Source organism: Lissotriton helveticus, chromosome 11, assembly GCF_964261635.1.
Source record: "Lissotriton helveticus chromosome 11, aLisHel1.1, whole genome shotgun sequence".
NCBI lineage: Eukaryota > Metazoa > Chordata > Amphibia > Caudata > Salamandridae > Lissotriton > Lissotriton helveticus.
Window position 1 is genome coordinate 324,770,386 of NC_136072.1, and position 27,679 is coordinate 324,798,064.

General features: G+C 43.3%; 1 protein-coding gene across 1 annotated transcript in view; it reads right to left on the reverse strand.

The window, feature by feature from the left end:
* Positions 1 to 27,679, reverse strand: part of RNF168 (ring finger protein 168) — a 151,880-nt gene that overhangs the window by 20,094 nt on the left and 104,107 nt on the right. The window lies entirely within an intron of this gene.

Genomic DNA, 27,679 nt, shown 5'->3' on the forward strand with positions numbered 1-27,679 from the left:
TGCCTCTCTTTCTTCTACCCCCCTAGTTGGCGTCCTGGCTTTGATCATGATGCTTATGAGGGAAACTGGCGAAGAGTAGGTAGACGAGACGGGGGGGGGGGGGGTGATTGGGGGGATTGGGGCGGCAATTTTAATTTTAATAGAGGTTCACCCTTTAGAGACACTTGGAGAGGTATTCAGACTGCCAATAGATTTGGCTGTCCTGAGATGGTAGACTGACTGGCCCCGGTCCCTGAGGGTAAGGATACGGATTTAGCAGTAACCTCCACCTTTTCATGCCCCACAGTAAATGAGAAGTTTAGGTCAGGCACTCTAGTGAACATCTTTACCGAGACGGCTAAAATAAGTAGCCCAACTCGAAGTAAGTTACCTGTTAAGAATGTGGGGGATGATGATTATTAGAGTGGTCCACACATCCAGCCCAGGCCGAATCCCAATCCCTATCACACAAGACGCAGGGACACCACGACATCCCCAAAGGGTTAGGATGGACCTACTATCATGGAATGTAGCAGGTCTTTCAAATAAAATAAAGGACCCAACATTCCTGGAACTTGTAGACAAGTTTGACGTAATCTGCCTCCAGGAATGCTGGGAGAAGGTTGAGATACATCTAGTGGGCTACCGCACACACTTTTTAGCAGCACAACCCAATAATAGAGGGAGATGTTCTGGGGGGTTATGTACCTTTATATCTAACAAAATGAATCTAACTCCCAATTGTTTAATTACGGTGGGGGTCTCATTATTATCAGGTCCTCTCCCTAAGGCCGGGTGAAAACCACCCTATTATCTTGATTAATTTGTACAACAACATCCCAAAGGCCGACCAACATAGGGCCTTAGATGAATTAAATGATGCCATACGTAGGGGACTGGGATCTGAACAGAATGAACGTTACATCATAGTGACGGGGGATTTCAATTGCCACTTATGCTCACATAGTGATACGGAGACATGTGGTATGGTGAATCTTAAGGGTGATCCCTGTACACACTTCGAGCACTCTGTGCTTGGGAACTTATTCAATCATTTATTAGTAAACAGACATAATATCGATGCAAAAATATCGACTGGACATAATATCGAGGTAAAAATATAGACTAGACAAAATATCGACCAGACAAAATATAGACTACAAAAATATCGAGTACTATAGATATTAATAGCCAAAATATCGAATCAAAAATATAGACTAGACATAATATCGACTAGATAGAATATAGACAACAAAAATATCGAAAATAATGTAAGTTTTTAATAATTTGTAATAATTGTGTAATATAAATCTGTAGCGGGTTGTGGGTTTATAGGGGAATAGGGTGGGAAGTAATTTAATTATAATTATTAAATCTGTAATATAATTGTTAATTAATTATTAATTGTTAATTAAAATATAATTGGTAATTAATAATAATTGATTAATTGATCAATAATTACATTTTTGTAAAATATTTTCTGTAGCGGGTTGTGGGTTTATAGGGGAATAGGGTGGGAAGTCATTTAAATATAATTAAGTAAAATAATTATAATTGGTAATCAATTATTAATTGGTAAATAATAAAAATTTAATTGGTAATTAATTATAATTGAATTGATAAATCATTTTCTACTAAATTATTTTTGTAGCGGGTTGTGGGTTTATAGGGGAATAGGGTGGGAAGTAATTTAAATATAATTAATTATGTTAATTAATTAAAATTGCTAATTAATTATTAATTGGTAATTAAATAAAATATAATTGGTAATTTTAATTATAAATATTTAATTGATAAATAATTACTATTTAGTAAATTATTTTCTGTAGTGGGTTGTGAGTTTATAGGGGGATAGGGTGGGAAGTAATTTAATAATAATTAATTATGTTAATTACAATTGTTAATTAATTAATAATTGTCCATTAAATACAATTTAATTGGTAAATAAAAGTAATAGGTATTGGAAATTAAATTTAATTGGTAATAATATTTCTATTAATTATATTTATTTATGAATTTTTTACTTTTGCTACTGTTGCACTCACTGGAGTGGGAATAGTAATTTTTACCCCTATGCTATCCATCGTTTTCCCTACTGTTGCACCCACTGGAGTGGGAATAGTAATCTTTACCCCTACGCTATCCAGCGCTTTCCCTACTGTTGCACCCACTGGAGTGGGAATAGTAAATTTAATCCCTACGCTATCCAGCGCTTTCCCTACTGTTGCACCCACTGGAGTGGGAATAGTAAATTTAACCCCTACGCTATCCAGCGCTTTCCCTACTGTTGCACTCACTGGAGTGGGGATAGTAATTTTAACCCCTACGCTATCCAGCGCTTTCCCTACTGTTGCACCCACTGGAGTGGGAATAGTAATCTTTACCCCTACGCTATCCAGCGCTTTCCCTACTGTTGAACCCACTGGAGTGGGAATAGTAATTTTAACCCCTACGCTATCCAGCGCTTTCCCTACTGTTGCACCCACTGGAGTGGAAATAGTAATTTTAACCCCTACGCTATCCAACACTTTCCCTACTGTTGCACCCACTGGAGTGGGAATAGTAATTTTAACCCCTACGCTATCCAGCGCTTTCCCTACTGTTGCACCCACTGGAGTGGGAATAGTAATTTTAACCCCTACGCTATCCAGCGCTTTTCCCTACTGTTGCACCCACTGGAGTGGGAATAGTAATTTTAACCCCTACGCTATCCAACGCTTTTGCTACTGTTGAACTCACTAGAGTTGTTACAATAAATTTTAACCATTTTGCTATGCTACGGTAAAAATATTATAGATGTTTATTTAATAATATGTTTATATATATATATATATATATATATATATATATATATATATATATATATATATATATGTATATATATATATATATGTATATGTATTATTTATGTTATATATTTTTTTATTTACAATATTTATTTATTATTATTACATTTATTTAATAATTTTAACTAAGTTTATATTAAATATATTTATTATATTAGTTTTAAGTTAATTTAAAGACATTTAAAAAAACCGATATTTTGACAGTCTATATTTTTGTAACTCGATATTTTAGAGTCGATATTTTAGTACTTACCTGTTTGAAGATAGGCAGTCGATAATTTGTCCCTCAATGTTTTATCCTCGATATTAATGTATCTCGATATTTTTGTGGTCGATATAATGTCAGTGATCCCATTTATTATACGAGTGGGACTTAGGTTTTGCAAACAAATTATGCAATCCACAGATTGATTTCCAACCCACCTTTGTCGGGCGGGGGTCCCGGTCTATTATTGATTACACACTGGTCTCTACAAGTTACCATCGTAGTGTCCTCATTTAATACAGAGCACATTGCGCTCAGTGACTACTACCCAATTAGCTCTATCTTTGAAATAGGGCGGTGTGGCAGGAAAGCTCCTAATGTTGCTGAAAATATATATTCACATGGGATTTCCTTGGCTAGAACCAACGGTTATGTAATCAAATGGAACAAGGTAAATCCGATCAATTTTTTAAAGAATTTAGTAGAGGACCAGATAGAAGATTTTATGACTGGCCTAGAGGACAATCCCAACCCCACTAAGGTCATTGCAGCTTTTCAAAAGATCTCTGCTCACATTAGTAGTAAATTGACTGGTTCATCACGAAAAGGGGGGCAGAGTAGAGCTGAAGCTGGTTTAACCATGAGTAAACAAAAGCACATTCCTATCTGATCCAAACCTTAAATAAAAAAGGTACCTAGAAATGAGCTTGATATTAGAGCAGCCAGGGCATCCTATAAGGTTGCCTTACAAAAACGGAGGAAGGACTTGAAGCAGGCAGCATGGGAAGCCTTAATTAAGGCGAGTGCTCTAAAAGATAATACTGCATTTTGGAATGCAGTCAACGCCCCATTTTTTGTGGAACGGAATTCTGACCAGGTAGAGATCGCTATAGAGGAGAATGTCTGGGTTAAACATTTTACCGAGTTACATAATCAAGATACTCGCCCCGGATTAATGAGCTCAGGCTTGGGACAGACGAGAACCATAGAACCTGATGTATTAGACCTATTTCCCCTCAACGTAGTCTTCTCTCTAGCAGAGGTGGAATCAGCATTAGCAGATAGCACCAATAGCAAAGCCCCGGGACCAGACGGTATTCCAATTGATATCTACAAGGATAACGTCACCCTGTGGGCACCGCTGCTGACCAACGTGCTAAATAGCTGTAACATCAAGGTTTTTACAAAAATACATGGCAGGAAGCTATTGTAGTGCCAATATTTAAAAAGGGGGATCAAAATGACCCTAAATGCTATAGGCCGATCTCCCTCCTCGACTTGTTGATGAAGGTGGCAGGTAGAATCCTCCTAAATCGTTTGCAGACATGGGCTGAGGAGGAAGCAGTCTTTTCCAAATTCCAGTATGGTTTTAGGCCAGGTCTTGGTACTGTCGAACAAGGCCTAAATTTGGCATTGTTAATAGGTAAATATACGACAGCAAAGAAGGGAAACCTATTCACGACTTTTGTAGATCTTAGCTCGGCCTTTGACTGCCTGAACCATGATGTTATGTGGGTTACCTTAGCAGATCTTGGCATCGATTTTAACATTCTTAACTTTCTTAAAGAGTTATATAGAGGAGCAGGGGCCAAAGTCCGCTATGGGAAAACAGGTGAATGCACGTCCAAATTCCCAGGTGAATGCACGTCCAAATTCCCAATCGGGAAAGGCGTTCGCCAGGGATGCATCCTGGCTCCATTTCTCTTCAACTTGTACATCAATGGGGTGGCAGACCATTTATTAAAATTGGAGGTGGATTACCCCCAAATTGATAGAGAACGTGTGCCTATTTTACTGTATGCCGATGATGCGGTCATTATGGTTAGAACCCAAATAGGTCCTCAGAAGGCTTTAACTCGCTTCTCGGCATACATGGGAGATAGGGGCCTTAAGATTAACATAGGGAAGACCTTTACCATGTGCTCCTCGACTAAAGTAAACATTTCTTGTAACACGCACTTAGAAAAGTCAAAGATAGGCTTAACTAACACCTTTTCATATTTAGGGATTGTTTTTAACAAAAGGGGTACCTGGAAATCAGCTATTATGACCAGGAATTTAGCTTTTTCACGGGCAATTGGTGTTTTGAAACAGTTCGCCAGTACGCATTCTGCTTGATATATACAGGGCTAAATGTGTATCTACGGCTGTGTATGGAGCTGGGATATGGGGGGGTCGCAGATTGCCATGAAATCCAAACAAAGGAAAATGGTTTCCTGTGTTATCTGCTTGCTGTTCCCCGGTCCACCTCCACTTATGGCTGTCATAAAGAACTTGCTTTGCCCTATATCTCAGATCTAATTAAAATTAGCCCTGTGTTGCTTTGGGACAAGATTTGGAACTCTACAGAAACTGCTTTTAACATGGCGATTATTTCGGACTGTATTAAACTTGAGGGGTCTAAACAGATTCAGTGGCTCTCCTATGTTCAGGAATTTTTCAAAAATATAGGGCGCCCTGAATTTTATAACTCACCCTCATCATTGTCTCTAATTTCCAGAAAAGCATTAAAGGAATCTTGCCTTGCCTTGCCTTTCTGGAAGATCGACGCTGGTGTTTAGAGGGGAAAAAGGCTTCTGTTATTTATCACCAATCTTTGCTGCAGAGCTCCGGCCTGCAGCTTTATCGATCACCTGACCAGACAAGCTATAGCAGAATGCTTTTAGCTCGCCTGAGAACTGGAAGCTTTTTCAGGCTGTTAACTTTTCCTAAACCAAACGATTGGTCGTCACAATTAACCAACTGTCCGTGTGATGATTCCTCCACCCAATCTACCATACATTGTGTTTTGTTCTGTAGATTCTATGAGTGGGGGCGGAAGAGATATTTATTACCTCTTCTTAAGCTCTGGAACTTGAGACAATGTAGACCAGCACTTTTTAAATTACTCACTTTGCCTGATGAAATGACTATTATTGCTGTATCTAGGTATCTGAAATTTGCGATTAGATGTAGATCCACCATGGTTTAATTGCAACCCTACATGAAAGTTAATGACCCTGTGTTTTACTTCACTGCAGTGTCCTTTGGGAACATGGTGTGTTGAAATCATGTTTTCTTAAAATTTGCTTCTAAGAGGAATCCCAGTATGAATTATGTTTATCTGTATATACTCTTTTAAACGTTTAATGCAAGTCTTTTATTGGATGTATTCATTTTTATGTGCTTTTATGATTTTACTGTAAAATCGAATAAAGCTACCTTTGACTTTGACACTGCACGCGTCCCCCGTGTGTATCCTGCGTCCCTACCTTGGGTGGGCACTGGTTGCCCCAGCGGTTCTACAGGCCGTAGGCCTGCTTTTTAAACCTCACGTGGTTCGTATACCACTATTTTAGTACATGGTTTGTGAGGCCCCTAGGGTATAACGTATACTGTGCAACTTATAGCATGCTAATTAAGTTCCTTGTATTGTACTTTTACCTCGGACCTCATAAAGAGTCCAGAGGGGTTGTGTTTAGAATAAATACATATATATTTGATGTATACCTAGTGTGATGTGCTTTCATTTGATCATTCAAGAGATTACAACTGGTAAAACAACTTGCTTAACTCACCTCTATGAAGGCTGCTCTCCACAACTACCACGAGAACAGCTTTCTATAAGGTTGACTTTACAACCTACCATCAATAAGGGTCGTTTGGACTAGTGCAAGGTGCCCACTAGAATAGTGGACATCATATACCAGGCCAACTTCTCACAATGTTTAGCCGTAAAGTTGTTTGAGCCAGTTTGAAAAAGGCTAGGGAGCCTGGCGAAACGCGTAATGTGGCCACGCCAGAAAATAAATGAATTGTTTATTACTCTGTGGAGTGATTTCTCCAGGGAAATTTTCAGGACGAAACAGCCTTGCTAAAGGGTTTGGTTCTGTATACGTAGGAAATGAGAGCGTACATTACATCGAAGGTATGAAGCACTACTACTGAGTCTGGTTGGAGAAAGAAGGCTGGAAGCTGTATTGTCTGGTTGCGATGCAAAGGGGAAAGCATATAAGAACGGAACTTTGGGTTTGTCCTAAGCACTATGCTGCATTTAAGAACTTGTATGAAGGCTTCTTGCAGTGCAAGGGCTTGCAGCTCACTAATGCGGCATAAAGAAGTGATCACAACAAGGAAGGCTACCTTCCAGGAGAGGTACTGAGGCCGGCAAGTATAGAAGGCCTCAAACGAGGGCCCATTAGTTTAGCAACTACGATATTACAGACCACACTGATGCTGGTGGAATCCTGGGAGGAAACACTCGAGGCCTTCCATAACTGCCTTGATTACAGGTATGTGGAAGAGAGAGGAATGTTCCTGGTTTTGCAAGCATGCAGCAATAGATGCTAATTAACTCTGTATTGAAGTGTAGGTCAGGACTGACTTGAGGTGGATCAGTTAGACAACAATATCCTGGACTGCAGGCTTTAGAGGATCTAGTTCCTTAGCAAGCAGTAGCGGACACATCCTTTACACTTGGCTGAGTAGCATGCCTGTGTGTAGGTCTACAGGGCTCCCACGGAATGTCCATCCATTCTTGGGGGTGACCGAGGTGTTCAAATTTGAAGACCTCAGGTACCAGATTGAGTTGCTTGGGATCTGGGTGACTGATCTGCGATTCATTCCAGGTCAGAAGGTCAAGCCTGTTGGGCAGCTTCTCTTGTGGGCTGATCGACCTCTCTAGCAGGGCCAGACAATCGATTTGCCTGGCCGAGGTGGGGATCGCTAGGATGATTGATAGCTGCATCTTCTCCACATCTCGTTGATCATAGCGATGGGGGCTAAATGGGGCGGATATGTTGCGAGAACATTAGACACATTTAACTATACAATACCGGCAGGCACTGGGGATGGGGAGGCATCTCACAAAATAGTTTGTAGACTTGCTGCACCACCACACAGCACCCCCCCCTCACTTCCCTGAGACAGCACTGGGACACAGACTAAAATCGCCCATGCATGGACAGAGAATGGGCCGCCATATTGGAAGGCCCAGTTCATATCCCTAGGAACGCCAGTTTCTGCCTTAGCCCATACTATACAACTCAGGGGGCCTACCTATCATCAGCCGAGATAAATAAATACGTTAATCGTGCAGACGCCTGCTGCTCCAGATGTCACCTTCTGGATGCTGACCTTCACATGCTATGGGATTGCCCAAATCTCACACCATGTTGGCAGTATGTCACAACAAAACTATCCACATGTACGGGACGCATGATCTTATACACGTAGGAGGTAGGTATCCTGGGCCTACTCTGCATAAGTAAAGGTCAGTCACATCTCACTTTCTAGATTTCAGGGTACTGGCAGCCAAAAGCTTACTAGCAGGCATTGGAGGTCTCCAAAGCAGCCTCCTTTGATATCCGGGGGGGGGGGGGGGGGGGGGGGGGTCGCTCTTGGTTTGCGCCCAGGCAGAGAGCAGCACATTGCACAGGAAGGAGACCATGGGACTCCCGCAAGCTCCCTATTGCAGCAAACTGGGACACTATATTACAGGACTTCCAAATAGACTCTCACACTAACCCAGACCGCCCAAAGGTTGACGATCGATGGGAGAACCAGATGCAACACCGCATTTGCCCTTCACACATCCTGTCGTATGTCCTGTGCAGGCCCATTGTCGTTTTCCCTATGTTTGTAGGAGCACGTTGCAGACTGTTCTCTGCTTTGCGCATGTTTCTATACAAACATTTTGCTTTGTGTCACACTGTACTTTCATACAGAACCTGCTGTTTCTTGCGTTCTGTTCTTCCCTAGGATTTAGTCTAGACACCACAGACATGGTCAAACAATGCCCCTTGTTATTATATTTAGGTCACGCCCTAGCACATAGACAAAACAGGCAGATGCAGCTATTGTTTGGGAACATGTATTTTTGTCATATAGGTACGCAAAGATAGGTAAACAGGCACGCACACTTGGAGAGGAATCTTTCCAGGGAAGAGGCCGTGACAGCACCTGAGATGTAGACTTAATCTGTGTATGCTAAGGTTGGGGTCTGCTGCTATCACCCAGAGATCTTCTGATAATCATTTTGCTTCTGAAGGAGGGGAGGGAGGTAGGCTACCCTGTCCTATATAATGACAGCACCTTTGCATGATTCATGGACTACTTACTATGCTGACTGCATTTGCGTTAGGCATTTTCTTACTCATTGTGGCACGTATACTGCATACTAGAGCACAATAGTTAAAGTGGTGAGAGGAGTTGGCCTAACGGCTAGGGGGGTCGACCTTGAATCTGGGGAACTGGGTTCGAGTCTCGGCAATGACTCTGAACATCCTGTGATCCTGGACAATTCACTTAACCTCCCTGTGTCTAAAAAAAAGAAAAAAAGGAATGTGTCCTCCTTTAATGCAACTGGTGCTATTTAAAGCTCTCCAATACCCGATTCGGGTCAAGTTCGCGCTATATAAAACTGTAAAAAAAAAAAAAATAATAATAACTTTCCTCGTGTTATGTTTTGGGGTGTCTTGTTCTTCTGTGAACGAGTAGGAGGGCAAGTGAGACACTATAGTTAGTCAGTCCCAGGCTCATGGGTACTCCGGTGGTAGGATGACTCGGTCCCTGCCTACTAAGGTTCCATGATCCCAAGCATAGTTCTGGGACTCCGCAGAATCCCTTTAACACGGCGCCACCAACGTTTGGTCTGGTACTTATTCACGGGACCCCTGAGTAATGCTTGTGCTGGTCCACAATACCCTCGCACTGTTTTCCAGGAGATGTTCATGGTGGAAGGGCTTTGCCTCCTCAGTTGGTAGGGATCACCTATCGCTGTAGGTTTTTCAAGCGTGAATTTTGAAAGGTTTTTGACCCATTTCTGGGCTACTGCCTGAATCCCTTTCCTCAGCTTCATGGCTCAACCATTTGAGATTCCAGCTCATTGCCGCACAGTGGTTATTCAACATTTGTTGCAGCATGGAGTCCCCAATGCGGGGTCTCCGGTTGTTTTTTTGGCGAAACGGATCCTGCGTACCATTTCAAAGTTTTTACTTCTGAGTCACGTTTCCCGCGGTGGATGTGAATGATAATTCTTTTCATGCCTATACTGCTGCTGCAGTGCTGGCGCCTTATCGCCATTATGCGGTTGTTGAAGTTCCTCTTATGGTCAGGGAGCACCAGATTTGCTTTAATGGTGCTTTACCCCATCCTATTACAACTGTTTGTATGGGCTCCTTAAGTATTAATAGGGTCACATGGCCTGTTCTGGCCGAGTTTACTCTGTATCCTAATTATCTCAACAAGTAATTGGCGGATGTTTGTTGTATGCTCAGGTTGTTCTCCTTTATAGACGCCTGATCCCTTTGTTGCCTGTACTTTTCTGGCGGCTGTGCCTCCTGTGTAGGCTGTGCACGGTGTGGGTCTTGTTGTTAGCCCCACTATTATTAATTCAATGATGGGCAAGCGTCCTCAAAATCGGGAGGATTTTCCATATTGGATTGCTCCGAAAATAGATCTACCTGGTGCAATTTTCCCTCTTGCGCTTTGTGTGGAAAAATACGTGATCCGTACTATCTGCTTGCCTTGTGATCTAATACCTACTTTTGCCAACTGCAACACCTGGGGGATGGTGTTTGCCTAAGGGTATACACTCTGTTATGGCACCCCCTCGATGAGCGTTCTTCCGAGCTATCTCACACAAGTACTGAATGAACATGGGGCAGGTCCTGCCCTGGATTAGGGGATGAAGTTGATCGGTATTTTTACCGTGGTCTCTGAAATGATTCTTTCTAATATAAAAGGTGAAACAGCGTCCTTGATGGTTCCGTAACGCCTTTCAGCGGTGGCTGACAGACCGGGAATGCCTATTTTTTTATACATTTTAGTTCGCAATAACTTGAGGGTTTGACCCTCTACTCAGTTCTCAAGGTAAACCCCCTCCTGAAAAAGAGGGTCATCCTGTCTTTTCTAAAGACATGGGACAAAAATAAGCAGCAAGAGAAGCCTAGGTCTCATGGTGGGACACCACCATTGGACGCTTCTGAACATGGATATGATTTAAGTGATCGCTCTAAAATTAAAACTCCTGAGAGGTTTCAGGTTCCTGATCCTCGTTCCTTTCAGGAATAATCTGAGCAACAGTACGACCGAGGAGACAGCAAGATCGCAGACAAGGCAAGTCCATGCAACCCAAGAGGGAACCGCGTCGCTCTTTTGATGTGAAGGTCAAGAGAGGAACCACCTCCATACAGAGCCTCTTCCAGAAGAAGAAAGTGGCTGCTTTAACAGTAAAATATGCCCTAAACGGTGATAACCTTCCTTCTGGACAGGAGTAAGGCGGTGACTCTCCTCCACAGCGCGGCAGAAGTTACTATAGTGTGCCAGACACTCCACCAGTTTCTGGAGGCGAAAGCAATGGACACCTTTGTAACTGTAGAACCCGCTTACACCCGCGTAGCTCCCACTGATAGACTTTATCATATAGACATTCAGATTGAAGGGGACATTAAGCATCTCATAAATGCTATTTTGTTTAGGACAACTTGACGTCGTCTTATGACAATTTTTCTGGCGGAGGTCAATTGGCCTCCCCCATTTGTTCTTGCTTATCCTCAAGGAGAGGATGTGATCTTCTCTTCCTTTTCACAATACGTACCCGATGAGACTAAGCAGGCTTATGCTTCTGAGTGGGCTCTTGCCATTGCCCCCGTCTTATACCGCAACCAGTCTGGTTGGGATAGATAAGGATCCTCCTTTACATGTTGTTCCGATATGTTCCACTCCTCAACCACAGCCTCAATATCCACTCCTCAACCACAGCCTCAATATCCAATTAAACAGGACGTTAAGGCGTCAGTTAAAGAGATTCTAACAATTAGAATATCAGGGTGTAATTGAAACCCGTGTCTCTGCGATGAATTATCCTCTCTTTCAGATTTTGAAACCGGATGGTTCGGATTGCATAGTTTTGATTAGACATTTGAATAGTCATTCCCGTACTTTTGACCTACGAGAGTGCATAGTACAGCATTGATCAATAATATTGTGCATAAGAAGTTTAAAAACTACATTGGATATTTTAACTGGCTTTTTTAGTCATAACTTGGCTCCTGAGAGCCGGTCCTTGTCCCGATCCAGCACCCTCGGGTCCCAGAGGAGATACGCAAGACTCCCATGGGATATAATACCAGCAATGGGGTTTTTGCAGCACGTATTGTTACCCTATTGAATGAAATGGATACTGATGCTTTCTCCTAGGTCAATGACATATACACACAACAGATGATGAATTAAATCCCCATCTCACGTGAGTGGACCGTAAAATCATGAGTTTCACTGCTCTGGGCTACAAATTCAATTTTGCGAAGTCGCATATTGCGTTTCTGGATGTTCATTTTCTTGGTTATGAATTGACAAATGAAGGCAGAGATTTAGCACCCAATGTTTGGCAAAAGTGTGCTTAGTTGCCACCTCCATCTACCCCTTGCAGTCTCTGCTGGGTTTCTGAAATTTCATCAGGACTTGCATTCCAGACTATGCTCAGTGTATCAAACCTTGTTATGCTTTGAAACACTGAGAAAGTGCAGTTTTTCCTGCATGGTTGGCCACACGTTTTGCTAAATTGCTGATGTGCTTTGACTGAGTGTGCCCTGGGCTCCTGCTAAACAGGTACCCAGGGCCTATGTTCTGTCCCTAAAACTGCATCGAAGCGTAAATCCAATTGGCATCTCCGGCCACAGGTCAGCCCCTGGTAAATGGTACTACAGGTACCCAGGGCACTGTGACCAGAGAAGGCCTCTAAGAGCTGCAGCATTTATTGTGCCACCCTTAGAGGTCCTGTACCCGGACACCCACACACTGCCTTTGCAGGCTGCGTGTCTCAGAAATGCTTCATTTGGAAAAACAAGAGATCTTAGTAAATAATGACATAAACTAGCCGCTATGTAAAACAGTGGAAAAGAAACTGGAATCCCTGGAGAAACCAGTTTATATACTGCTAATTTAGAAAAGACTTGAAAGCTCTGTAAAAACTGTATAATTATTTTGAGATTAAATCTATATGTTGAAGAGAGTTTAGTCAATGGAGCAAAGGGAAGTGTGATAGATTTCATCACATATCCAAAAAGAGCAGAGTACAAGAAGATTTTGATAAAATGTGACCAAACTGAAGAGGGCAAACAAATTGGTTCTGTTGGTAAAAGACCTATATGTGCTAAAACAACAGTTCCCTCTGAGTTTGGCGTTTGCTGTCACCATTCACAAGGATTAAGTTTGGATACAGCTATAATAAACAGAAGTCAAAGAGTTTTTAAAGACGGAATATCTTGTGTTGATTTATCACTGGTTGGGTCATTATCAGCACTGTATCTTCTTATGTTTGATGACAGCAAACTGAATGCTGGCACATCATGCATAAAAGAATGCAATCGTTTGAGAGAGCTGTATGCTTCTCATTGGGTCTATATCCCATTGTTGAAAAACATGCAAGTTATTAGAAGCGTAAAACTGCTTACGTTTTAGATCATGGAAAAGTTCAAAAAATAAGTAAAGCACCCAACCAGTTTTCAAAAAGATTAAGTGATCAAATTTAGGATGTGGTCCGGGTCTACACTTTTAAACGATTTAGGTATTTCCGGTTTCTGTAATGTAGTGGTTAATGTTGTATTCCACTTACCTCCAATAGTAGAAAACATTAAACAAAACAAGAACAAAGATTTGTGCCGAGCTTTGCATGTTGTTCAACTACTGATGAACACGACACTGTTGATCACTATACTGGTTTTTCATACCGATCTTTCAATTTGCGACAGGATGCTCAGGAATCTCTAACATGCTAGAAAGTGAGGTAGCTCCAAATGATGAATTCTTTAGAATAAACTATACAAGAAATCATAAATGTTTTAATTGTTCCCATTCAAGCAGAACATATATTAAAAGCAGATCGATGTGTGCACCTTACTGTACCAGATTGCAAGTCTGTCCCTTTTGAAAAACTGTTTGTTGAAACTATACAAAATAACTTCTGTCCGGCGACGCGGGATACAGTGGAAAAGAAGAAAAACGATACCGTGTATCGGCAGCCGTCAGTGTCAGAGGTCTTCAGCGCCAAGGCTATCACAGAGGTGTCAGGAGCTGCTATGGCAACCTCGCTAAGCACAGCATTCACGCCGCCTGCCGGAGTTGGTCTAAGCGTCCTCGAGGACGCAAGCGGTGGCGTTGCCAGGCAACCAGCAATTACAGAGCTCAAGCTTCACGCGGAATGTCCTGCAGCGGCTCAGGCAGACAGCGTTGTGCACAACCCGGCGCAGGAGAAGCAGGATGACCGGGACGCGCTAAAGGAGGTGAGAGAGGCTGATGGAGGGGCAGGGATGACGAACACAGGGCAAATGCTTGAGGCCCTCATAGAAGTGGAGGCAGAAATACGAGAGGAGCAGGCTCAAGCCCAAAAGAAAGATAAGGCTGTGCTGGGAGAGGACACAGCGTTCTTCTCAGTCCCTGAGGAATCTGAATCAACGCTGGCAAGCAGTGAAGAAGAGAGGGACTCTGCAGGTTCATGCTCGAGCTCTGGGGAAAGTGATAGCTCCAGGGGGAGAGACACGCAAAAAAGGCGCAAAATGGCATCCAGAAGGATAGGCTCCCCCCTGAGCTCACATAAAGGCACTCATAGGAAGCTTGTATGGGATTATTCCGCTACCTCCAATACCTATAAGGAGGATGAACATGAAATTCAAAATGATGGCGGGAAATTGGACATAATGTTCACCATATTAAAGCAGATGCAAATGGAGGCTAGGGCGGAAAGTCGGAGGGCCAGGCATGATACTAAAAAAATTCAAGCGTCAATCAGGAAAATAAATAAAAAATTTGAGGAAGTGGAGGAGAGGGTTATAGGAGTCGAAGAAAGGACTGGAAGATTGGAGGATGAGGTAACTGACTGGCAGTCATCCAGAGAGGAACAGACTAAAATGGTGGAGGACTTACAGTGGAAGGTGGAGGATTTGGAGAACCGCCAGGGGCGCAACAATGCCAGACTCCTTGGAATAGAGGAAGGGATGGAGGGGCAAGACCCTAGAGGCTTTGTCATTAAGTTACTAAAGGGGGCCTTTCCGGAGGTGCCATGGAATTGGGAACAAGAAGTGCAGAGAGCCCATAGATTCCCGATTTTTGCAAGAAAAAATCATAAAGAGGGCTCAGGGGCTCTCCCAAGGGCCATGCTAGTATTTTTTGGTAACTTCCTGGCAAGGCAAGAACTAATGGAAAAAGCCAGGCCTGACTCCAAAAAAACGGTCGAAGGAATAACATTTTTTGCTAGACCTGACTTCTGCCATATAACAGTGGAGAGGCGTTGGCGGCTCAGGCAATTGATTACCGCATTTCAGACGCAAGGGGCGGAGGCCTATCTAATGTTCCCAGCAAAGTTAAAGGTTATCTCTGGAGGCCGCACAAGAATGTTTTTTTCGGAGATAAAAGCAGGGGAATTCTTGGCAGAGCTAAAAGAGCAAGGGGGAGCCAGAAGGAAATAGACAGGAAAAAAAGGGGGGTAATAGGCACATAAAACACATATAATGGATGTATAAGTGCTGGGTAAATCTATAAGCCTGACAGCTAAGAACAGCATTAGGTAAGAGGGGAGGAGAGGGGGCGCGACGCTACATCGCTCAGTGGACACGCATAGGTCAGGAGTGACCTATTTGTCTGTCACAAGGGGGGTGGGGCAGCAGTCGGGGTGGAGGGGGGTTAAGGGGGGGGGGTAGGGGTAGGGAGGAAGACACTGGTGAAGGTTGGTGGTATAACACGGTGCAGATTTGTAAAGTCTATAAGGAAATAGAAAGAAATTGTTGTGTTAAAATTAAGCTAGCTGTAGAGGTGTTGGTAAAAGCAAAATTTAACATATGGCATTTAGGATAATGACGATCAATGTCTGTGGTCTAAATAATAAGGAGAAAAGACAGAAACTTTCTGCATTGCTGCGATATTGGAGAATTGATATAATATGTTTACAGGAAACACATGTGGCAGTTAAGGACAAATTTATTTTGGATCAAATGGGATTTGAGGTTCTGGCTTATACGGGACAAGATGGGAGAAACAAGGGAGTGGCAGTTTTGGCTAGAAAAGGCATCGCAAAAATCATAAAGGAAAAGGGAGATCATGATGGGAGATGGTTATTGTTAGATATAGAGACCGCCGCAGGAAGATGTACACTGGCCTCTCTGTATGGGTCAAATGAGGACGAGCCTGAACTATTCGAATTTATTGACAACGAATTAGCAGTGTGGCCAGAGCCTGTGATCTGCTGCGGGGATTTTAACATTAATGGCTTGAACGGCCTAATAAACGCGAAGGGGGGCAGATATCAAGGGAGGAAAAAGAAGGTGCTCAAAGCTGTACAAAATCTGGCTTACCATAACGCATTGGTGGACGCTTGGGCGGAACTCAATCCTTTAGGTACAGGTAGTACTTTTTATTCAGCTCCTCATCAAACAATAGCCAGGCTGGATTATTTTTTTATTTCTAGTTCACTTGTTGACAGAGCTAAGATAGAACGTCTCCCCAGAATAATGTCAGACCACAATCCGCTGGTCCTAAGCTTAGCAGTGCTCCAAAAAACAGAAAGGATAAATTCAACATGGACGTTTGAGAGAGGGTTGTTGAAGGAGGAGGAATATATTATTAGAATGCAAGAATGGATAACGCAATTTTGGGACATGAATAGATACTCAGCTTCAGCAGACATGGTGTGGGACAGCTTTAAAGCAGGGGTGAGGGGAGAGACACTAAGCTATACTCTGCTAAGACGCAAGCAGGAAAAAGATAAGGTGGAAGAGGAGATCAGAACTCTGATGGGTTTGGAAAGAACGTTAGTGGAAGCAATAGGCAGGAAAGATCCCATTGATCATATCTTGGTGGCCATGGAAGTGCAGAGGGCAGAAACGGGGGCTTCCCTGGCACAGAAAACAGCAAGGAACTACTTAGCAAAAAAAGAGAAATGTTACGAATTCAATGAGAGGGTCGGCCACTTGCTCGCAGTCAGAACTAGGCAAACGTTAGCAGCAGGGGAGATAAAAGAAATTAAGGATTCTACAGGGGCAATTGTCAATAAAGGGGGGGAGATTCAGGAGGTATTCAGAAGGTTTTATGAGGTGTTATATGAGCAAGACACTACTAATGACAACATAGAGGCAGAAAGCTGGGAATATCTTAGGCAAGGTCCACAGGAGGGGTTGAGTATTGAAGAAAGGGACAAGCTAGATGCACAATTAACAGTCCAGGAGATAAAAGAGGCGATATTCAGTTTACCATCCGGGAAAGCAACCGTTCAAGATCAAATTCCTGTAGAATTCTATAAAACATTCTGGGATGTGGTAGCTAAGGATATTTGGGCAATCTGTTGCTTGGCACAGGGGGGCAGAATAGTCCCTCAGTCATGGGCGGGCGCGGACATAATAGTGATCCTGAAGAAAGACAAGCCCCCTACCGAACCAGGCTCCTATAGGCCGATAACACTGCTGAACGCTGACGCAAAAATATTTTCCAAAGCTCTGGCTAATAGGTTGAGCAAGGTAATAGAAAGAGTGGTTTCTCCTACACAACATGGCTTCATACCTGGGAAAGGAACTACCCAACACACTAGGCAGCTAATCACTATCTTAGACGCTGCAGAGGCCTCAGGAGACCCTGTTGCGGCTATATTTCTGGATGCCGAGAAAGCTTTTGACAGGGTCTCCTGGGCATACCTATGGAAGGCTTTGGAGTGGGCTGGTATAGGCAGAGGATACATAACAGCAATCCAGGCACTTTACAAACATCCTAGTGCTCGGATACGTATTAATAGATCCTATTCCAATACGGTACAGATTAGACGGGGGACTAGGCAGGGATGCCCAGCCTCACCCCTACTGTTTGCGATATACTTGGACCCCTTTTTAAGAAGACTTACGCAAAATATGGGGATCACTCCAGTTACACTGCATGAGAAAGAATACAAATTATTCGCATATGCAGATGACGTGGCTGTCATAACACCAACACCAGAGGAATCATTGGAAGAAATAGAACAGGAGGCGAAGAAGTTTGGCAAGGTATCCGGGTACCTAATAAATAGGGGAAAGACACAAGTGGTGCAGAACAGATACACTGCATTTACAGACACAAGAGTAACTCCGGAGGCAAGGTATTTGGGGGTTAGGGTGACTGCAGAGTTAGAGAAATTAGTGGAGATAAATATGGAACCCCTGCTTGGAAAGGTTAAAAGTAACATGGAGAGGGTTAATAACCTACACTTGACTCTCATGGGCCGAATTAATTATATCAAAATGGTTACCTTTCCTAAATTTTTATATTTGTTTAGAGCAATTCCACTATATTTTGAAGCGATTTGGTTCAACAGAATAGAATCAACAATAAATAAATTAATTTGGGCACAGGGAAAGACACGTAGGGCATACCGCTTTTTGACACTACCACGACAGAGGGGAGGCTGGGGTGCACCCGATTTTAAATTTTACTACTGGGCGTCAGCACTCCAATATTCCAAAGGTTTACTAGGTGGAAGTGTACAACAGGATGAGAGAGCATATTCAGGTAATGTTTATGAAGCACTCTTGGGAAAGGCGGCAGAGAATGCCTTAGTAACAACTATAGACTATGCCTACTTCAAACACACAAGATTCAAGACCCTGAGCGCAATCTACAAAGTTTGGAGAGCAGTAAAGAAAAAATTGGGGCTTGGGAGATATAACAGATATCTGAGGCTATACTTGAATAAGGATCTCCCATTAGAAATCTTCAGGGATACAGTCATGAAAGAGTGGAATGAAAAAGGGATTAAGAAACTGGGAGACTTAATGGACATAGGAGGAGGGTTTCTAATGTTCCAAGATATACAGTATAAATATAAAATAGCAGGGAACAGCTTTTTTAAATATTTACAAGTGCGGAGCTTCTTTCACAAAAAACTAGGGGGTACAAGAGGGATGACAAGTTGTAGGATAATGGACTTTTTGGGAAGCAGCTTAATGTGTTCAATTAGGCAGCTGTACGCTGAATTGCAGGTCCTTAAAACAGACGACAGAGAGAGATATAATAACAAATGGGGCGAACAAGTGAGAGCCCGCCCGGAAGATCTGCAAACCTCATTAGACCTTGGCCGCTCCATTTTATGCTCAGCTACATTACAAACTCAACATTATAAAACAATTTATTCACTATATCACACACCTGCTAGAATTGCCCAATGGGGGGGAACCACTGGAATAACATGTCCGCGTTGCAATGCAACAGGTGCCAACATCACACACGTTTGCACAATGCCCGCAATTATACACCTTAAAACTGGCAATAGAGGAGTTTTTGGAAAAGTCATTGGGAATTAAATCCAAACTTACTGATGAACTGATAATGTTGGGTATAAGTATCGGAGAAAATATCATATATCCAGAATTCCTATTTATCGTGACAGCAGTATTTAGGATAATTGTTGCTAAAGCTTGGAAAGAGAAGTCAGCTCCGTCGTTTCAGATCTGGATGGCAAGGTTACTCTCTACTTATAATTTAGAGAGGGCTATATACGATAGGAAAGGCAAAAAGGCAAGAGCCTTGGGGGGTAGGATATGGTTTCCCATTGATCAATGGAAGAGTGGAAAGAGTTAAAAAATATGTTTCCTTGATCATCTTGTGTTATTTGTGAAATTTGCACAGGCGACAAGCATGTAATACATGATGCAGTTTATTTATTGTTCTTTTATTTTCTGTATATGTATAACCTTCTAAAAAGCAAATCTGCACATGGGTGAAAACTCTTTGTAACTTTCAAAAATGCTATGGTTGTAACAGAAAAATGTGGGGGGGGGGGGGGGGGGGGGAAATCGAAAAAAATAAATAAATAAATAAATAACTTCTGTCCAGACTGCAGATGTGCGGTCTACATTAGGTGTAAGACATAGTTCAAAATAGGTTATACCCATGCCCCCACCCCCCCTAAAATAACACACGAGATTGTTGGTACAATCTGACATCTCACTCAGTTATTAAATTTCCATTTTGGAATCTAGAGACTTTTGGCTAGAATGCAAAAAAGCGTCCATACTTTAGTTGCTAAAAAACAACACTTGATCCTATAGAGGTAAAGAATTTCCGTCCCATCCCCCGACTGCCTTGATCAGCTAAGGTTCTAGAAAAACACATGATCGTCACTGTTCAAATTTGTGGAGGAGAATGAAGCTTTGAACTGCACAGAGTCCGCCTTGATGTTGGCGGCAGATCAAGTGAAAAACATTTTGGATAGTGGGGGAAAGGCTGCCATGATTTGGTTGGCCTGGTCGGCAGCTTTCGACACAGTGAATCACAAGATTTTGATTGCACAACTGTGGAGATTAGTATTGGAGGTTTAGCTTTGAAACAGCTCTGCTCCTTCCTCTCCCAGAGAGAACACTCGGTGACACTGGACTACTTTGTCTCCAAGCATTTCACTTTACCTTGCAGGGTTCCGCAGGGCGCTCGTCATTGAGCCCTACGTAGTCTAATATCCATGTGGCCCCCTTGACGAAGCAGATTCAATGTTTTGGCTTCACTCCTGTAGCATATGCAGTTGATACACATCTGACTGTATCAATTTCGAACAATGCTGAAGAGACTGCACTTCACATTAACAACTGCATGAGCAATATAGTCCAATGGACGAGTAAGTCTCATGCTGAATTGAGCAAAAACTAACGTTCTACTCATTGGGAAGAATGTGCCATCATGGGACTATTTTTGGTGGCCTCAAACCTTAGGCCCTCCCCCCACACCAGTGCCAACAGTACACAATTTGGGAATAATTTCTCATTTCAACCGGTCTTAAAGCACAAGGAAAATGCTACTTACCAGTATGCATCTGTTCTTGGCATGTAGAGCTACAGATTTCTACACTTTGCCTTAGATCGCCACCTGGTGTTGGGATCGGATGATTGCATGTTGTTGACGTCATGGAAGAAGTCTTTGTAGTCACGAGATAGGGGATTCCTCCCTTGGACAATAGGGCGCATGGACTCCATCCTTAATTGTTTTTCGCCATGATGGGAAATGATGGCGTTAGTAGAAAGAAAGGATGTCCATGCATGTATATCTAATTAAGATAAACTGGAACAGATACAGGTCCCGGGGAGGCGGGAGGGCATGTAGAAATCTGCAGCTCTACATGCCAAAAATAGATGCATACTTGTAAGTAGCATTTTCCGTTCGAGGCAATATGAGCTGCAGATTCTACACTTTGCATTGATTGTGCAGGAGTATCTCCCCTAGCGGTGGTCACCTGCATCTGTTGCAGTAGTTTTAAAGAGAGTTTTGAGGGCAGCTTGGCCTACTGCAGCATGTTGCTTGGCTTGCACATCAACAAAATAGTGTTTAGTGAAGGTGAGTGTTGTAGACGATGTTGCTGCCTTGCAGATGTCTTCTAGGGGAATGTTCCCTAAGAAAGCCATGGAGGCTTCTAGTTTGCGTGTGGAGTGCGCTCTAAGAGGAACTGTTAATGTGCGTTTTGCGTTGTGATAGAATATTTGTATACATTTAACAATCCACCTTGCAATGCCTGATTTAGAAATGGGGTTGCCTTTATGTGGTGGAGACAAAGCTACAAATAGTTGCTTTGTTTTGCGAAAGGATTTTGTTCTATCAATGTAATAGAGAAGAGCTCTTTTAACATCTAGTGTGTGTAGAGCTCTCTCGAATACAGAGTCTGGGTTTTGAAAAAACACTGGTAACTCTCCAGATTGGTTTAGATGAAAAGGAGTAATTACTTTAGGAAGGAATTTAGGATTAGTCCTTAGAACCACTTTGTTACAGTGTAATTGTACGAATGGTTCTTGTATAGTGAAAGCTTGAATCTCACTAACTCTTCTAAGAGAGGTAATAGCAATGCGGAAAGCTGTTTTCCATGTGAGAAATTGCAGTTCACATTTGTTTAAAGGTTCAAAAGGTGGTCCCATGAGCCTAGTAAGAACAATGTTTAGGTTCCATACTGGAGAGGGTGGTAACCTAGGAGGAATAATTCTTTTTAGTCCTTCCGTAAAAGCTTTTATTGCTGGTACTCTAAACGACACATGTCCGTTTTGTAGAAATGCCGCAATGGCTGCAAGATGTAAGCGTATAGAAGAGTATGCTAGATTACATCTCTGTAAATGGAGAAGGTAACATAATATTTTGGATGGAAGCATCCAAAGGATCAATTTGATTATTAGTGCAGTAAATGGCAAATCTTTTCCATTTCGCAGCATAGCAAGCCCTAGTAGAAGGTCTTCTGGCTTCTTTAATGATATTCACACAGTCTGGTGGCAGGTTAAGGTAACCAAACTCTAAGACTTCAGGAGCCAGATCGCTAGATTCAGTTGACTTGGATCTGGATGCCTGATGTCTCCATGGTTCTGCGTTAGCATGGATGTGTCAGAGACAATTTTTGGTGCGGAACTAGAAAGTTCTAGCAGTGTGGTGAACCACGTTTGGCGTGCCCATGTGGGAGTTACCAGGATCAGTTTGAGAGACTGTTGTCTAAGCTTGCATACCACTAATGGTATTAGTGGGATTGGCGGAAAAGCGTACGCAAATCTGCCTGACCAGTTCATCCATATCGCATTGACTTTGGAAAACGGGTGTGGAAACCTGGCAGCGAAGGTTGGGCATTTTGCATTTTCATGTGTGGCAAACAGGTCTATGTCTGGATGACCAAACTTGTGAAAGAATGGTTGAAGAACTTGCAGATGTAGTTCCCATTTGTGAATCTGTTGTGTCTGTCGACTTAACAGATCGGCTATCTGATTGTGAACTCCTGGAAGGTGTTCTGCAAGCAGATATATCTTTTGTGGAATGGCCCATCTCCCAAATTTTTTTGCGAGGTGGGACAGCTGCAGGGAATGTGTGCCTCCTTGTTTTTGTATGTAGTACCTGGCTGTCATGTTGTCCGTCCGGATTAAGACCGCTTTGTTCTGTATGTGTATTTGGAAGGACTTCAGTGCTAGGAAAATTGCTAGCAACTCTAAGCGATTGATGTGAAGCACCTTTTGTTGAGAGGCCCATCTTCCCCGAGTTGTGTGGTGGAGCAGATGTGCTCCCCATCCTATCAGGGATGCGTCTGTTGTCAGTACTATCTGTGGAACTGGCTCTAGGAACGGCCACCCTTAGGACAAGTTTTTGGTGTTCCACCACTGCAGAGAGCGATGTGTGCGGCTGTCCACCAACACCAGGTCTGTTAGTTGTCCCTGTGCCTGATTCCACTGATGTGCTAGACATTCCGGCAATGGGCACATTTGCAGTCTTGCAAATTGTACAATATAAATGCCTATTAGTTGCATGAACACTCTGGCTGGAAGAGAGTGTTGGTTTTGAAACCTTGTAACTAAGGCTTGAATGCTCTGTATCCTGGCTGGACTGGGGATAAGCTAGAGCTGTATTGGTGTTTATGGTAGCTCCTAGATTGTGGTGTACATGAGAGGGCTAGAAATGTGACTTGGCGTAATTGATTGTAAACCCTAAGTTGTGCAGTGTTTGTATGGTTTGAAATGTGTGTTGGACACATGATTGAATGACGGCTTTTATGAGCCAATTGTCTAACTAAGGGAAGACGTGGATATGTTGTCTTCTGAGATGTGCTGCTACTACGGCGAGGCACTTTGTAAACACTTGTGGTGCAGTTGTGACCCCGAATGGAAGGACTTTGAACTGAGAGTGTTGTCCTTGTAGTACAAATCTGAGATACTTCCTGGAAGAAGGATGTATGGGAATGTGGAAGTAGGTGTCCTTGAGGTCTAGTGTGGTTAGGAAATCGCCTTGTTGCAACAATGGGAGCACTTGTTGTAAAGTGATCATGTGAAAATGATCTGATTGTATATACAGATTGAGAGGCCTTAGGTCTAGAATTATTCTTACTGTTCCATCCTTTTTGGGTATTAGGAAATAGAGTGAGTAAACCCCTGTTCCTTGATGTTTTAACGAAACTAGCTCTATTGCTTCTTTTAGCAGCAATGAGAGAACTTCTTGTTGGAGCAGCGTTAGATGTTCTGTGGACATTGGACGCTGTCTGGGTGCTATATGTGGAGGGGTAGCTGTTAGCTCTAGGCAGTAACCATACTGGATAATTTGTCTTACCCACTTGTCTGTTGTGATGGAATTCCAGACAGGTAGGAACTGTGTTAATCTCTCCCCCTTACAGGAGTGGCATGCTGTTGGGGGGGCTGAAGGAAGTCACTGCTTAGTGGTGGAAGAGGATCGATTGTTATTACCTCGACCTCTTCCTTTACTGTTATTCCCTCTGTAACCTCCTCTAAAATATCCTCTATTGGAGGATGTTTGCGTATTCTTTTTAAAGGAAGTTGAATTCTCTGCTCCAGTTTGTTTGGAGCCTCCTCTATAAAAGGAGCGACGAAAGGAGCCTCTTGGTAGAGTGGACTGCAAAGCTCTCATAGATTTTGTAGTATCAGTGCCTTTTTTCATTTTTTCAAGTGCTACGTCTACCTCTGGACCAAACAATTGTTGGTTGATTTAAAATGTTTTTTTTGCACCTCTTGCTTAAACCCTGAAATGCGTGGCCACGCATGTCTTCTAAGGAGGACGCTAGTGTTTATTGCTCTAGATGCAGTGTATGCTACATCAAGAGCGCACTAGATCGAGGCATTTGAAATAAGCTTACTGTTGTAATGTAGAAGTTCACAGGAAGCCAAATTGTAGTTCCAAGAAGTTTTATTGAAGTACAAGTTACAGAAGTATGATGATGTAGCCAGGATGGTGAGTAGGCCTGTAAGTATCTAAGTACGCCCCACCAGGAGCAGCCTCCTAACTGCTCAGGCTGCAGAAACCAACGGATTCACTTCACCCATTCAACATTCCATGACATATACAACATTCCACACATACTCAGGCTGAACAGCAAGGGGAAGAAAGAGAACTGAGAAGGAGAGGAACATTCACCTTACTACACTTACCCTCTTGTATAAGGTCATTTGCCTGGGTCTTATATTGGTCAGGTAGATGTTGTAAAAGGGTTTCTAACTGGTCATAATGAGCCTTGTCGTATCTTGCGGGCAGGGCTTGTGTGTTAGCTATACGCCATGTATTGCTAGCTTGTGCAGCTATCCTTTTGCCTGAAGCATCTATTATTTTTGATTCCTTATCAGGAGGTGGTGCCTCGCCTGATGTCTGTGAATTTTCTCTTTTTCTAGCGTTTGACATGACCAGGGAATCTAAGGGTAGCTGACCTTTAGTGTAAGCAGGATCCCCAGGAGCAGACCTGTACTTTTTTTTTCTATTCTTGGGTTTATGATCCTAGCTCCTACAGGATCTTTAAACACTTCTGGGGCATGCTTAATGACCCCTTTAATCATGGGTAATATTTGAACAGATTTTTGTGAGTGCTCAAAAGTGTCTAACAAAAAATCTTCTTCTGCCTCACCGGAGTGCATTGTTACATTATGATAGATGGCAGCCCTATTAAGAAGAGATCCAAACCCAATATTATCTTCAGGAGGAGATAGTTTGGATGGATAAGTATGTGGGTCAGTAATATCTGGTACATCTTGTGGGTTTGGATATTCCCAGTCTGGTATATCAGTAGAGTATGGAAAGGGCTCATCTGGGTCTCCATCCCCTATGTTATACTCATCTTCATTCTGAGGAGGTGTTTGTGGAGGTGAAGATTGAGAATTTTGAGGTGAATGAGCAGGTGAAATTTGAGGTGAGATGTTAAAAGGAATAGCAGGTGAAAGAGGAAGTACAGGAGAAAAAGGGGCCCATAGGTGATGTGACAGAATCCTTCTTCTTGACAGGCACTGAAGTTGAAGGTGCTGTATGTATCTTCCTCTTTCTATGTGTTTCTGGATCTATGTAGATTCTTCTTTGCAAAGGATCAGGTGTAAAAAGCTCTTCTTGAGAAATTGCTTTTGGCGCCAATTGTTTCGGCTCTGGGCCTGGTTTTTGCTTGTCCTTAGCCTTAGGAGATGTTGTATAGTCCTTTGGCGTAGTTTTCGGCACAGAAGGTATTGTTTTCGGAGTAGAGGCCTGGTTTGAGGGCCTGTACGCCTCGGTAACAGGCTTTTTTTTAAAAATAACTTTATTTTATTGATTTTGAGCAGACGTACATTGCATCAAGGAAAGATACCCAATGACCCAAATAGAACACAGCCTGTGCAATCATGAACAGAAGCTTCTAAACTCGGCATGCTCATCTGGCGTCCCAGCTAGCAAACCCCAGGATAGGGGTGTAATGTCTGCCCGAGGGCCTGGAGTATCGATGATGCGATAGACATCAATATGCGTCACTCTCCGTGAAGCGCACCTGTCCACAACCCCCCCCTAGCCCAACTTCCCCCCCCTTCCACCCCGGAACCAGTGTGCCGTGCGCCATGTTGGAACCATGGATTACGCCTTTTGGGACCTATAGCAGGAGTCGGAACATCTGTGAGCCTGAGCAACCGCAGGTATTTGGGGCAGGCCACTTCATTGAATTCTTGCGCTAGCACTGAAAGGTTCGGTTGCCATATCGTGTGGCAGGATGCTGTCAAGTTCGTGAGATTAGCTTGCATACGCTCCATGCCAATGATGTACCACAACTTGTGCAGCCACCCAGTGTGTGAGTGCCGGGTTCTAGTGCCCCAGAGGGATAAGATATGGTGTACAGCTGCGCCCAGGGCTATCCCCATCTGCTTCCCACGTGTTGACTTGAGCGGAAAGGTGAGTGCGTTGGGCAGACCCAAGAGGGTATAGGCGGGAAAGCGGGGGACCTCCGTTTTGAAGTAAGTGTCCACATCCTTCAGAACTCCCTCCCAAAAACCGTGCACCTCCCTACACTCCCAAATTATGTGTGTCAGGGTGCCCGTTTCCCCACAGCCTCTCCAACATTCAGAGCTACGGTCAGGGTTAATTTTATGCAGACAAGCCGGTGTTAGATGCCACATGACGACTTTGACCGTCACTTCCTTGCTCCCTACATTCCGAGCTTTGTGGTGAGACCTATAGTAGATCTGCTGCCATTCCTTCAACGAAAGGCTCCGACCTAGCTCTGCTTCCCATCTGCGCTGACCTATCTTGTGATGCGGGAGAGTGTAGCATGGGGTACAATTTAGAGATCATTTTACGATCTGAGTGTTTGGAGAGGAGCCATTTCTCGTAGGCCGTAAGCTTACGGCTAACCAATGGGCGCACGTCTGATTGGAGCAACCAGTGATGGAGCTGAAAGTATTGAAACCGTTTGGGGTCTTAGATATCATACCAGTCAGACAGCTCAGCGTAAGGGATGAAGCCCTGGAGATCAAACAGGTGGCCCGCGGAGCGGAAAGCCGATATGTGCCACTGAGGGAATGACCGCGCATGCCTGCCTGAGGATAATTCAGGGTTATCAAAAAGGGGAGTAAGAGGAGAGGGGAAGGAGGTAAGGTTCCTTTGCACAGCAACCGAATCCCATACCCTCATAACTGAACGATTAATGGGAGAACTACGCAAATACGAGGGGCGATCGGCCAGTTTCAGGAAAGGTACCTTCCACAAGGAAAGGCGGTCCATGGCCCTATCCTGAAAGAGCCACCTCTTTTTGGATTCTGGTCTGCTCCATTCCACGAAGTAGCGAAGTTGGGCCGCCTTGTAGTAGTTTATAAGATTAGGAATTCATAAGCCGCCCTCAGCAGGAGGACGAGAGGCCAAATCGCGACGAAGCCGCGGCCGCTTCCCGGCCCAGATGAAGTGCTGTATCTTGGACTGTAACGTG